This window comes from Xyrauchen texanus, chromosome 22, assembly GCF_025860055.1.
Source record: "Xyrauchen texanus isolate HMW12.3.18 chromosome 22, RBS_HiC_50CHRs, whole genome shotgun sequence".
Classification (NCBI taxonomy): Eukaryota; Metazoa; Chordata; class Actinopteri; order Cypriniformes; family Catostomidae; genus Xyrauchen; species Xyrauchen texanus.
The window spans coordinates 11,819,823-11,833,923 of NC_068297.1; the positions used below are offsets into that span (position 1 = coordinate 11,819,823).

At 37.2% G+C, this 14,101-nt stretch overlaps 1 protein-coding gene across 1 annotated transcript in view; it reads right to left on the reverse strand.

Annotated features, from left to right (window-relative positions):
* The window catches only part of LOC127662220 (muscarinic acetylcholine receptor M3-like), a 152,981-nt gene extending 139,151 nt beyond the window's left edge, over positions 1–13,830 (reverse strand). Inside the window, exon 1 of the mRNA XM_052153321.1 lies at positions 13,731–13,830. The gene's annotated coding sequence lies outside the window, so the exon portion shown is untranslated. The remainder of the gene's footprint in view (positions 1–13,730) is intronic.
* Positions 13,831–14,101: the final 271 nt, after the last annotated feature.

Here is a 14,101-nt window from a genome sequence, read left to right on the forward strand (position 1 = left end):
CATTCTTCTTGAGACTCACCAAGCACAGATACAAGAAGGAAGTGACAAGGTGAAAAGGTTAATTGCTCTTCTAGCCACAAACAGAATGAACAAGGCTTAAAGACCCCCCATGTAATCAAAATTTGAGTTTTGTGGCTTTTTGTCCAAGTCTATTAGCTTTAAAGCCATCAATTTGCATTTCAAGCCATCCATGTCCATAACATGAAAGTTAATCTTTTGCAGATTCATGCATTTAAAAACACCAAAAATCTTGCACTACACAGATTTGTGTCTAATCAAATGATCTCTCAAATGAGAATATCCTTCCCCTAATACCACCTGCAACTGACTACTCATGGCTGAAACATGACTACAAAACGAACTGAGCCCTTCAATATGTCATGAACAAACTTCTTGATTCAATGGTAAAACATCAACAGATGAAAGATAACTGTGTCCATCAAATTATTTCACTGGGTCATTACTGTTCCAATTTTGACTAACCACACCTGTCTTCGATAATAAATTAAATAAAAATAACAATAAGAATTATTAATAATTAAAGGTTAATGAAGAGGATTGAATATTATTCCTTCTTCTGTCTTGCGGCTGCTGCATACGAATCAGAAAAGTATCATTATGATCACAGAAGGGGATTAAAGGGAAAGAAAGAACAAAAGAATTGAAAATAAAAATAAATGTATTATATAAAGAGAGGTGGTTAAGCCTATTTTCGGAATGGAATACTAGTCTGATTCTTACGGCAGACTATGCTAAATACACTGAATAATGCCTACTATGTGACCAGTATGTGAAACAGAGTATGCAGTATGCAACAATGAACAATTAAAAAGGCAGTACAATGCATTGTTAAAACATAGTTTTATTTTCACATGACCTCATTATGTGCATATTTAATTTCATTAAATATTGAAAGGCTAATACAAATGTTATTTTGCCTCATTCTACACATTTTGTCAAATGTAGTAGGTCATCCAGGTACTTCATAGAATCCATAAATAAACTTATTTATTGCATATTATTGCACAGAAAATACTATACAGAAATAGTAAGAGCAGCATAACAGTAGTATGGTATTCTGAACTAAGCCTAAAGACATTCCCCATGTATCCTTCAGTCATTGGTGCTTCTCAGGTGACCTCTGGTTTCAAAATTCTACTTATCAGCAGCCCCAGACTAACCACTGAAAGATGAGAGGACGGAGAAAGAAAAAAAAGTGTGTGTGTGTGTGTGTGTGTGTGTGTGTGTGTGTGTGTGTGTGTGTGTGTGTGTGTAAGAGAGAGAGAGAGAAAGAGAGAATACATATACTGCACCCATTTCACACAATAAAGAAATAAACAAATTATTATTTGAAGGAACACATTCCTGATGCAGAGGAAGCTCCTCTCTACTTATTTGGTTAATGCAAAAATAATGTTAATTCTTATTCTTTATCTCTCTTAGTCTGTCTGTTATGACAACGCTTTAATAGAAAACAGAGCACTAAATTAATTGCACTTATAAAACTGCAACAGTAGCAACGTCACTGAAGGATTAATTCCACAGGTACTGTACAGTACTGTTCTCCCCGGCAGACAGCAGCGAGTTCTCCGGCCCCTGGCAGACGGAACCACTCCTCCCCTTCTCAGCAGACGGTTCCTCCAGCTCTCGGCGGCCGGCAGCGACCACTCTGTCCCCAGGCAGATGGGCGTGGCTGCTCTCCTGGCAGATGGCAGCGGCGAGGACTCTGCAACAGCACATCCCTCCTCCCTCCCAGGTTTCAACACCACTGTAACAGTTCATGGATGGGCAAGGAGGAGGCGGGAACCGGCTGAACAGTAAACATAAAGTTTTAATGAGAAACTCAACTTAAAACATACGTAAACAAACACAGACCCATATGCAACGTGGCCGCGTGGCCTCTCTCGAATAGGTGTCTCCGGCTGCCCTTTATCTCGCTCTCCCACTGATCAGCTGATTCAGCACTGGCCGTGCTCCATCACAGCCAGGTCATGCCCTCCTCCTCGTCACAATGTGCTTATCAAATAGAAAAGAAGAGAAAAGAAAAACAACGCCACACAGCTGGTGGCAACATGGGCTACAGTTTCCGTGTACAGACGACGGTATTTGTCATGGAAGGAAATGGCACAGCTACCAATTTTAACATGTCATTAATCTGACAGAAATGTATACAACATTAAGAGATTGCTGACAGAAAAATATCTTTGTTTGTGTCTTTTGTTGTTGTTTTTTTATGGTTCACTTGCTGTATTATTAGTTAGAGAAAAAATGGTACATATCAAATATACTTTTATAACTAATCACAATCTGTACTTTCTTGGTAAAACACAATCACAAAGGAAATCGACATGTTGCCTCTGAAAGTTAATGTACACAGAAATCAGCCCTGTTCTGGCAAATTACAAACATGCACCATCTCCCATCAGACATATTTGCATCAATTCAAATGTGATTACATTTCCATATAGCACTAATTATAGCACGGTTCTGGTCCTGTAGGAACCACAAAGTAATTGTGTTCAATTAAACAAAGGTGAACGTGATTCATTACATTAACTAAAAACAATTCTCTTTTTAAATTTCACTTTTGGCAGCACTCTGTGGACATTTCACTCTGAAAATGGTGCTAACATGTGTCCATATGTTCAACAATGCTTCCAACTGTTGCCACTGGGGGCAGTGATTTGATTTTGGTAAGCACAGATAGATTTCAGCAGCAACAATTTCAACCTAACGTCTCCTTGTTTCATCTTCATAGAACAAGAAAATTCCCTTAACTTCACATTTCTGTGCACTGAAAAAAATTATTTGCTGGCTCAACAACAACAACAACGCATTAAGATAAACAGCTTTTTCTCAACCTGACCTTTTTAGTTTACTTAAATGCATTAATGTGTGCACCACAAAAATATAAATAACATGACGGACTCAAAGTAATGCAAAACACATAATTGAACAAATAATTATGAGCTGTGTCAACTGTCAGTTAAAATTAAGCAAGCCTTACTTAAATTTTAACATATTTTACTACAAGCCATGTGATACGCAAAAACGTTCGAGAACGCTATTTTGCGTTCATGTGAGTTTCACATTTGAATGGGAATTTTCAAATTTAAGTCAATGTGCGTTGATCCAGTTTTTGGCATATGCGTGAGAGGGAGTGGCTGATCACTTTACAGTAAGTTTTTCATAATTATGGGCTATGAGCATGCTCTGTGTATTTCACAAGTACAGTATAGGATCATCCATAGAGTGACATTAATGAGCATGTATTTCCTAAGTATATGTGCCTCCATGGGGTTGCATTAAGTTTCCTGTATGCGTGAGTAGGCAAAGCATTAGTTGTCACTTTTACTTAAATTTTCAGAGTCATTTTTTCCCCCCAAAGTCAGCTCCTGAATAGGCACCCTGAAATACTGGCTACTGAATCTCTATATTGAACATTACAACTGTTGCAAAGAAAAAAAGGTATACATTTGTGTACTTTTTACTCAAAACCTTAGTTGCTGTAGCCAAACTGTAGCCCCTGTGATAACTTTATCCTTTGTGAAATCTAGTGTGTGTGTGTGTGTGTGTGTCGTGTGTGTGTGTGTGTGTGTGTGTGTGTGTGTGTGTGTGTGTGTGTGTGTGTGTGTGTGTGTGTGTGTGTGTGTGTGTGTGTGTGTGTGTGTGTTTATCACTTTGTGGGGACCAAATGTCCCCATAAGGATAGTAAAACCCGAAAGTTTTGTTGTTGTGGGGACATTTTGTCGGTCCCCATGAGGAAAACAGCTTATAAATCATACTAAATTATATTTTTTGAAAATGTAAAAATGCAGAAAGTTTTCTGTGAGCATTAGGTTTAGGGGTAGGGTTAGGGTATAGAATATAAAGTTTGTACAGTATAAAAACCATTATGTCTATGGAAAGTCCCCATAAAACATGGAAACCCAACATGAAATGTGCTTTTTAAATAGTTTAATCTGTTGTCATTTATATTTTAGACAGCAAATTTTGGAGCGGCCTAATAAAAGTCCTGAATTAAACCTGCTTGGGATGTTGTGGCAGGACCTTAAACAGGCAGTTCATGCTCGAAAACCCTCCAATGTGGCTGAACTAAAGCAGTTCTGCAAAGAAGAGTGGACAAAAATTCCACCAAAGCATCGTGAAAGACTGATCTCCAGTTATCGGAAGTGTTTGGTTGCAGTTGTTGCTGCTAAAGGTGGCACAACCAGCTATTTAACGTTTAAGGGGGCAGTTAGTTTTTCACATGGATGATATAGGTGTTGGGTAACTTTTTTGCTTCAATAAAAAACATATATTTAAAAAATGTATTTTGTGTTTACTCAGGTTGCCTTTGTTTTATGTTATATCTCGTTTGAAGCTCTAAAACAATTTTGTATGAAAAATACACAAAAATAAAAGAAATCATCAAGGGGCAAATACTTTTTCACAGCACTGTATATATATATATTTAAGTAAATCCTACTCATATTCTTTTTTTCAGTGTGTGTCAAATTATTATGATGAATAGAATGTGAAAAACAGAGAGAAAATAGTCAGTGTAACCCTTTCAGAAGAAGGAAGTGACCTTGTTATACATGCTAATTTAACATCCATTGAGAGAGGTTAGACCGCCATAAAACCAGTCCAGTTCAGAGAAAAGACACCTTGTCACTGCTCATTCCTTTATTCACTGAGTTTTTTTTTTTGCCAAGGGTACCCCGTGGAGGCCATCGTTGTAAGGATTTTCATGCTTTCTAGAATGTTCTTGCACCTCAGATCCCTGCAAAGAGAGGTTGTGGGAAATCACTATTCCTTGACAGGTTGCTATACAAAGCATGACTTCTCAATCCTCAAGCATTTAACACAAAAAAATTTTGGAGAGTAAATCATATATTAGCAGCAAATCTGTCAATATCCTCTTAATTTCAGCGTTGGCTGGGCGGTCTCTATTTAATGCAAGGAGTGCACCGTACAGCCTAACAAGACAAGAGTTACTTATATAATATGACATGTGTCTAAAGTATATTCTAGCTTGGCAGTGAAAGATTTGTCTATTTAGAGAAAGTGTATCTCACTGAAGTGTTATTGGAGGAGAAGTGGAAAATAACTATCAAGACAGTGAATAATGTCTGAGTTGTTGAGGGTTCTGAATTAATTACAGCATATGTATCTGGATAATACATGCATGGACTTTGTCTTGTTTGGTTTTGTTTGTGTTTTGGAGGCTACTGTATGACTCAAGCCAAAGCTTTTCCAGACATGAAGTAAGTAAGGAGTCCTACTAGGCTAGTGGCACAAACCAATTTTTCCAATGTTTCTCAGTTGTATGCTTCATTAAATTGTTCTAAAAAAACAAAGGGGGTTTGCACGATCGTGTCAGTAGATAAATGTTAACAGCCCACCATCTCAACTCATTGTTATTAAAAAAGTAGTAAGCTAAACACATTTAAAAACTTTAACTACTGCCACAGTTGTAATAAAAATAAAAAATAGTCTTAAAGATTTCACCTACATAATAATGATTTAATATGAAACATTAACAAAATACCACAGGTAAAGTTACTACTTTAAAATCGTGATACATTTTATCAAGGGTGATGATGTGTCATTTTGAAAAACCTTTATTTTGATTCATTGCACAGTTTTCTCTTTTCCCCCTTGGTGCTGTTTAGCATGTCAGGGCTGTCTACTGTTTGGGAGGTTGATGTCCTCCATAGCACTTTAAACTGAAAATCTTTGTAGAATTCAAATGGGTTGCATACGTTTCGTGGCCTTCACTGCATTATCGATGGAAACCCAGTAAGTGATCCACTTTGTGCTATCCCACCTCTGGGGCGTGCATATCGAGGAGAGTCCAGTTGGCACGAAAGCTCCAGAAATAGTGTAGCTCAGAGCAGTTCACATGCACGAGTCGTTCTATGATGGCTAGCACCACACTCTGGCGAAATCAGGCTTCAGACACACTACTAAAATGCACATTTCAGATTATGAGAATATTTACATTTACATTTATGCATTTGGCAGATGCTTTTATCCAAAGCGACTTACAGTGCACTTATTATAGGGACAATCCCCCTGGAGCAACCTGGAGTTAAGTGCCTTGCTCAAGGACACAATGGTGGTGGCTGTGGGGATTGAACCAGTGACCTTCTGATTACGTTATGTGCTTTAGCTCACTACGCCACCACCACTCACATTTAGCATGTATAAAACACAGAACACAAGATGAATGTCCTTAAACTTGCGACCAGAAATTTTAATTTCATGTATTGCAATGCCTTATTGTGACAAATTAAAAGCTTTCCGAAATAAAAACAGGAGCACAGCAAATTTGTTAAACAATTGCCATAGGCTAAATTAGGATGCAATTTATGACGTAACTTTGCCTTGATGGGAATTAGTTCTTCTGTGGCTTACTACAGAGTTTTATTGCCAACTGAGGGCACTTGTCAACTTCAGAGAGAAAATTGTTTTCATTCAATAAACTCAACATGCCTCCACTTTATATAATTTTATTAGTGTTACTTCTGATAGACTTGGCCACTTAATTAGGCACACCCACTCTATCCAAAATACCACCCTACAAAGTTAATGTTCCATTGAGACCAATGCATTTGAAGACAGAGGAGGAGAGCAGCAGCAAATCATTGTTAAAGTTGTCAAAAGCAATGCAGCAAAAAAGCGTTCTTGCATGACAAACTAACAACTGCTTATGATGTTAAATATGACATTAACTTGAATGATCCGCTTCAACTACCACACTCTCAGCTTCCTGCTTAATGTACGTGGGCTGCCCTGTGAACGCACAAAATAATTGACACGCAGAAAGTGCCCTAATGTCCTCTGATTGGAAAAATGAAGAATCAAACTGCTGCTCGATCACACAGAGCCTGGAGCTTTCAGAGACATGTGTGATGTTTCACAACTTGTTTTTTGGAAAATGGAGCTCACACATGACCATAAGCCCAACTAGCATTTTCACAATACCAAAATTTAAATAGTTGGTACCAATACCAGTAAAATTTCACAATTCTCAATAGCAATTTAGATACCACAAAAAAAATAAAAAAGAATAATAATATATATATAAAGGGTAATTTGCTATTGAACACACCTATTAACACCTACTAGCCTATTAAACAAAGTTAAATGTGTCCATGTAAATAATCAATTAAAACAATTGCATGTTTCCTTGAAGTTTCATTGCTTCAAGTTTTTTTTTAGAAGGACCCTATGAAATCATTTTTATTTGTTTTTTCAAAATTCTGTTTTATTTCCCCAAACTCTGTGTTTTCCATTCCATGTTTTAAAGTTTATTAAATTTCATCATCAAAATGGTGTATAATCAAAAAAACTAGAAAAATTATTTTAGTACACCATTGCATTTTTTGTATTATTATTATTATTATTATTATTATTATTATTATCAAATGAAGTGCTTCAGTAAAGCTGAAGCATAATCCAAAAATCACATTATAAATGAAAATATTGATGAAAACTTCTATTCAGTACAACAGCACACTTGCTTGTCATATTTCTTAACTGTTATTACTATTATATATATTTTTTTACAGTAAATTCTACATTGTACTAAACAGCAGTAATATATTTCTGTTACAATTCCTTCAATTCCCCCTTGAAGCTTTTATTTTTGTTATATGGCCCAATGTGATTATTAAAGCACAAAATGCTGCGATTTCATTATATAAATATATAGTCTGATGACCCTGCACACTTCACAGTAAATGTGCAATCTCCTGTCATCTTCTACAACAAGCACAGTGTGCAAAGCTCATAAAATGAGGCATTTTGATCTGTCTGTGCATAAGCGACATCAGATATTCACATGTGTGTTAAAGCATGCAGCACATGCAGACTTTATTTAATTAAATCAGTGGTTTAACAATCACATGGTTTAATAATCAAACTAAAGGATATATCACTATTTTATTTTGATTCATTTTCCTTTCCCCTGTAAAAGGAGAAACGGCACAAGCTCATAAGCCTGTGAGCATTTGAAAGCAGCCGTCTGTCTGTCAGATAGAACGTGGCGATCGAATTGTGTCATTGCTCACTACTACCGGCACCGCAGAAACACTTGTATCATTACATCTTTTTTATTTTAGTATAGACTTGGTACCAAATTGTCGGTACTTTTGACTCCCCATATGCCCAACAATACACCGCTTTGGCCACTGGAGTTATTGTTTTGCATTTCCGTAAACACCAACTGATTTTGGAAAAGTCAACCTACTGTTTCCACATTCACTGTGAGAAGACTAAAGGAAGCTCCTTCAAACAACAATCTCTCATGGGGGTCAATTATTGTGTCTACAGAATCAGCTTGATTGACAACTCTGATTGATTTGTTTCTTTGTCAGTATGGCCAGTTATGTTAGAAAACCTGTAGAGATTTAAAAAGACGCTGGTCTAATTTTGACGCCACTATAATATTCTACTGGCATTTGTTGCTATATGTACAGCAAATAAAAATACATTGTAATTGAAATAAATTGTAAATTTATCCTTTTTTATGGTGTAAAAAATATATTATATATGGTGAATATCAAAATCATATACAAGTGTAAATCAGCTTAGAAGGGAGAACAAGAGGCATAATGCTCTTTGACAGATATAATCCAGACATCATCCAGGTACTCAGAGGAATATTTAGGCATAATAAAAGGAATTATAAACTAGCAATCTGGAGAGATTAGTTTTAATGGGGATTGCTTAAGAGTTACTGTCTGAGTTCTTCATTGAGGCACTTGTTTAATGTGCCATAACTGAATAACTGATCACCCATACAATGTGTAAATCCAAACTCATTAAAAGAAAGTCTGGAGAACAACAGAGAGGAAAAGTGTGAACGCAGCTTCCTTGAGATGTGAACTCAATTTTCAACAGGTCAGTTCAGTAATATTTTGAGACACAGGCAGAAGATACAGCCTTAGAAGCATATTAATTACGAACCCTCTTGCTGCATAAAATGTTTCCCATTGCACACAGCATTTAGTCATAGGGGTAGGAATGAGCAGGGACTTGGCAATACAACATAATATAGATACCAGGGTTGCAACACAATAGTAATGTGATTCCTTATGTTTAGTGTATTGCAATTCAAAACTGTGATATATTGCAATCTTTTACTCAATTCTTTCTTGTTTCTCTTAATTGGACATTGGTCTGTTGCGCACCAATTGCTGAACTTCCTGCTTTAGCTTTACTTTATCGTAGAGCTCTAAATTGTGTTGAGCATTGGCAATTATTGAGTCTTGGTGTTAGAAAGCTGATATGGTGAGGTAAACATCCCAATACTTGGATTTCCTTTCTCGTACCTCTATTTAGTCAATGTCTACCAAGTACTTGAGCAGTTACAAACAACTTGACCTCAGCTAACTTAAATTAACAGATACATCAACTGTATCTGATGTACAGATTTCTCGTCAGTGACGGGTGTCAGAAGCTTTAAGGGCTGTTTAAAAGAGTGAACTTAAGTTGTTGCCATATACTGTGGAATCACTTATTAAGCTTGTGACTAATGTACTCATTTCCATGTACATGATCAGGGCAATGATCCCTTACTAAGAATAAAAAACAAGAACATAAACACCTAAATTAAAATGCATTCAGCTTCCAAAAGTGATGTAACAGGAAAAATCGCCAACTAGCTGACACCAAGACAGTTCTACAGGGTACATCATCTACATTAATTTCTCATTTCCCGCTACACCAAGTCAGGGACAGTGAGGTATGTTTCTCCAAACCATATAGTCCAGATGGTTTGGATATTCTGGGATTTCAACATGAAAACACACCAGTCATGAACAAACGTGAGTGACAAACAAACACACCTAAGATTCCATCTAGGACTGTATACCTTCAGGGTTAGATACAGTTTCAAGACACCTATTAACAGCCATAGGCAACATCCAGACAGATAGATTGAAAGTGTTTATTTCTTCATTCTGAATTCCAAACAAACGAAACACTGCACTAAACAAGGTTTCATAAATATTATTATTTCCATACCCTTTGAATCACAGACATCTAATCACATTCCAAGTAGAGCAGCCTGTCCTACACGTCACAGTTCTCACTTCAGACCCCACACTCAGTCGTTTGACATTGGGGGGTCTGAGAAATCTAAAGGAGCCAAGAAGGGACAAGTAGGCACTGCCACCATAGAATACCAATGAAATGCGTTCACTTTTGATTTATTGCACATCAATATGACCCTGGCTGGCCTTGTCACATCTTGATTCACTTAATCCATTAATTAACTTCTTACCAGCACTACTCTTTCAGCAAAGATAATGGACTTCGACTAACATTGCCATTCAATTAACATGTTAAAGTAATCAGCAATATTTTGATCGAATTGAAGAATTAACAGTTTTTGGGGCTTTTAGTTCTACTGACTTGACTTGTTTTTTGACCCTCTAAAAACAAATTCAGAATCCCCAACACTGACAAAGTGCAATATCCTTTAGAAGATTATCTTATAATAGCTTTAACAGCCTAGTGAAGCATACACACATTGCTAAATTATTTTAAAATTATGCTTGCCTAATGATAACAAGTTAATGAGGTGTGACTGACAGGAAGAAAGACAGGTGTGAATTTTGTGCACGTGTTTGTTATTTCTAATTGTGTTGCAAATCTATTTCAATATAGGCAGACAGACAAACAGGCAGACAGACAGATAAAAAAGGATAGATTGATTATAAAAGTATACAGTACCATCTTTTAGTGCTAACTTTTCAGAGTAATCGTGCATCTATTTATTCTGAACTATGTTTATTATATTCATTATGATGTGTGTGCTTTTGGCAAAGAGGGACAAAGTTATTCAAACAAATGTTCTCGAATGCACTGGAGAATATTTGCCATCATCACATTTGTACACAAAAAATATCTAAAATAAAATGTGCACATATCCAATTTGATGAACTGATATTTAAGAACACAGGTTTTCTATCAATACGTGGCATTACATTATTTTTGAATGTGTTAGACAAATCTACCACAGTGACTCACAAGGCTGTAACGATGTGATCTGCAACATATGTGTGCGAGACAGAAAATGACAGACATGGAGGAGACTGAGGAGAGAGACAGAGAGAGTAAAATAAATCAGAGAGAAGAAAAGATATGAGGAGAAATAGACTCTGTAAGAATGAAAGGTCGGCCAAAATTTTCAGGGACCGCTACACTTCTTAGAGGGTGTTTTAAATCTTTTCATATAAGGGCATAGCACACTCCACGGCATCTCTCTTCTCTCCTTCCTTTAATCTGATCTTCTTGATATCTCTTTCTCTTTCGCAGAAATACACATACACAACCTGAAACACTTTTTCCAAAGACGGGAATGGACACTGTGTTCTTTGCTGGCGCTTTGTGCACTATTAGGGACAAAACAGGGCAGATAAGCCGTAATAAATTAAACATGAGACACTATCACTATTTGACACAAGCATGTGGCATGCCCGGACACGTGTGTGTTAAAAGCACTATCCGAATCAAAATGTATAAGACATTTTGTGCAAATGGAACTACTTATTGGCCTTTGCATTATTAAACCAGAGGTCTTTCTGTAAGACAATGTCAAAAGTGATTACCTTTTAAAAACTGTTAATATGGAAGTATCAGGTTAAAACTACATGACTTCTTTATCTACTGTGAAGTGATTATAAACAAAACTTTAACTTGATAACTTCCTTTAAACATCCTCCATTTAAAATGTTACATTACTTATGACCCAGAGATGCCAAACAAAAAAACAAAAAAATAAACTCAAATCAATGAATTTTCACATGATTGGATATTCTGGTTGTGTACATACTGTTGCAGTGCTCTCTGTTGTTTTTGTCCTTAACAAAGATGAATCTGCCCGATTCCAGCTTGCTGAAGCACCCCCAGATCATCCCGATCTTCAACCAAATTTCACAGTGGGTGCGAGACAAAGTGGCTTGAAGGCCTCTCCAGATCTCCGTCTAACCATTAGATGACCAGGTGGAGGATTGGTGATGATCTGGGGGTGTTTCAGTAAGGCTGCAATCACGCAGATCCGTCTTTGTGAAGGACTTATGAATCAAGCCACATACAAGGTTATCCTGGAAGAAAACTTGCTTCCTTCTGCTCTGACAATGTTCCCCAACTCTGAGGGTTGGTTTTCCAGCAGGACAATGCTCCATGCCACACAGCCAGGTCAATCAAGGTGTGGATGGAGGACCACCGGATCAAGACCCTGTCATGGCATGCCAAATCTCCAGACCTGAACCCCATTGAAAACCTCTGGAATGTGATCAAGAGGAAGGTGGATGGCCACAAGCCATCAAACAAAGCCAAGCTGCTTGAATTTTTGTGCCAGTAGTGGTAAATTCACCCATAAGCAATGTGAAAGACTGGTAGAGAGCATGCTAAGATGCATGAAAGCTGTGATTGGAAATCAGGGTTATTCCACCAAATACTCAGTTCTTAATCCTTCCTAAGTTAAAACATTAGTATTGCTTTGTTTAAAAATGAATATTAACTTTTACATTATTTGAAGTCTGAAAACACTGCATCTTTATTGTTATTTTGACCAGTTGTAATGTTCTGCAAATAAATGACAATAATTTTATTTGGAATTTGAGAGAAATGGTGACAGGAGTTTTTGGAATAAAACAAAAATGTTCATTTGACTCAAACACATACCTATGAATAGTGAATCCATAGAAACTGATCATTTTGCAGTGGTCTCTTATTTATTTTCCAGAGCTGTATATAGCTACTGCTTAGGAACTGATTTTAAATAATTTAAAAGGAATTATGTAAGGTCAATTTCACAATTACTGGTATTAATTTTACTCATACTCTGGAACACATGAAACTATTTGAATTTCAACAGAACATGAGAGTTTAACAAATGCCAGACATCTGTTGCAAATACATATAGGTAAATTGTGTTCCTATAAAGTAGTAAGATAAAATGCATAGACAAAAACAATTATGTAGTGCATAAACATCAATGGAAAACCAATCCATACTTTGCAAAATAGTACACAACTGCTTGTTGAGGGTGCAAATGATCATAATTATCAAGGCAGGCTGGCTGCCTTCTATTGAGAGAATGCATTGATTGACATCTCATTAATGTCAGTGCATTCCTTTACTGCACCCCCGCACTTTATTTCTAACATTTTCATCTTCTGAACGCTCACGACCCAGTGCGCAAAGGCACGTGCGAACTTCCACACACGGCATTTAAGGGCTGTTTCAGAGAGCGCGGGCGCGACTATTTTAGGTGACCCGTTCAACATGCCTTCGCATTTCCAGAAACAAATAAAACATCTGTGGGTGCGCGCGTCTGACAACCGAGTTTTATAATACATCACTCAAACGTCTCCCCGCGCGACCGTTCATCGACACAAAGTTGCGCGCGCCCTGGTCACCGATCATAACAGTACGGCAAAAGACAAAGCTGAAAAGCTTTAAACGTTTTTGAAACAACGGCAGATGCGCAGAACCACATCATTTAAGCTCAAAGAGAGAGATATATATTTGTGATTTAAGAAAAAAGCCAAATCGCATGTAAGTAATTGACTTTAAGGCAGAAACAAATCATAACAACAGATTTAAGATTTAACAAGGTCATAAAAATATTAAGTTGTAAACTGCACAAAACAGCACCTTTATCGTGTAGCTTGTTTAATTTATTGACGTTATTAATTAAATGACTTTCTTTACACAATATTGCTTACCTTACTGGATAGAGTTCATTGAAATGTAAAGATGCAGCGCGGATATAACTTGTTCTTGTCAGTCCTGTGGTATTTGTTAGATCCACTAAAAGCCCACGGTGCCCCTCCAGAAATGCACTGACTGCAGAGACGGCTTGTCCTCAATCGTTCGTTGCCGTCCGGATTTAAGCGCGTCGGTTCCCCGTATCACCCCGGTCACTTATTGCCAGGCCACTGGAATCTCCCGGAGCGCACGAGAGAAAGGCTTCTCCCGGTGCGTGAGAGTGATTGGCTAGAGTGTCAGTGACGCACCGACATGTGGCAGAGCAGTCATATACTGTATAAAGGCCATTCAGAAAGCATTAAAACACATTCACAAACTGCGTAGACCT